Source organism: Glycine max, chromosome 13, assembly GCF_000004515.6.
Source record: "Glycine max cultivar Williams 82 chromosome 13, Glycine_max_v4.0, whole genome shotgun sequence".
Lineage (NCBI taxonomy): Eukaryota > Viridiplantae > Streptophyta > Magnoliopsida > Fabales > Fabaceae > Glycine > Glycine max.
This window is the reverse complement of record NC_038249.2, coordinates 38,635,516-38,636,434: the sequence shown is the minus strand read 5'-3', so window position 1 is coordinate 38,636,434 and position 919 is coordinate 38,635,516.

Genomic DNA, 919 nt, shown 5'->3' with positions numbered 1-919 from the left:
TCACTTCACCTTTTCAATTTTATGGGCAATGCTTTAAAAATAAATAAATATAAATAACCATAATTTTATTGACCCATAAATCAAAAGGGGTGTGTTACGTAATTAAACGGCCAAATCAAAAAAGAATTGGCCAAATCAAGAAGCATGCTAAAACCTTTTAGGATTTCAAAATGTATTTTAAGTGGAAAAGTATTTTATTGAAAATGTACTTATATATACTTCAAAAAGAGAGAATAATAAAATAGAAAAAACTAACAAATGATAATAATAATAAAAATGAAAAAAATTTAAATTTTTGATACACAAATTAAAAAATATACGATTTAGAGTGTATAAAAAATAATCTTATTGAAATTTTGGGTTGGGGGAATATAAAAAAATAACAAATAATACAAATAGCAAAAATGAAACAAAATTTAAATTTTTGATAAACAATATAAAAAATATAGAATTTTCGGGGGGGGTGTGGGAAGGGGCTGGGGGGGTGTGAAAAGTTCAAGCTGGGGGATGAGGGAAGGGGCTGGAGGGGGGGGTGGTGTGAAAAGAGGCTGGGGGGGGAGTGGGAAGGGGCGGGGGGTGTGGGGGGGTGTGGGGGGGATATATTATGTCCCCGAATCGGTCATCTGTGTGAAAAGTTAGGACCATTCTAATTTCTGGACAGCTTCCGTTGTTCAACTTCGAGCATCTCGATATATTATGTCCCCGAATCGGACTTCTGTGTGAAAAGTTATGACCATTGGAATTTCTCGAGACCATTCGTTGTGCAATTTCTAGCGTATCGATATATTATGTCCCCGAATGGACCTCCGAGTGAAATGTTATGACCATTTGAATTTGGTGAGAGCTTTCGTTGTTGATTTCTAGCGTCTAGATGACTAATGGCACCGAATCGGACATCTGAGTGAAAAGTTATGACCAT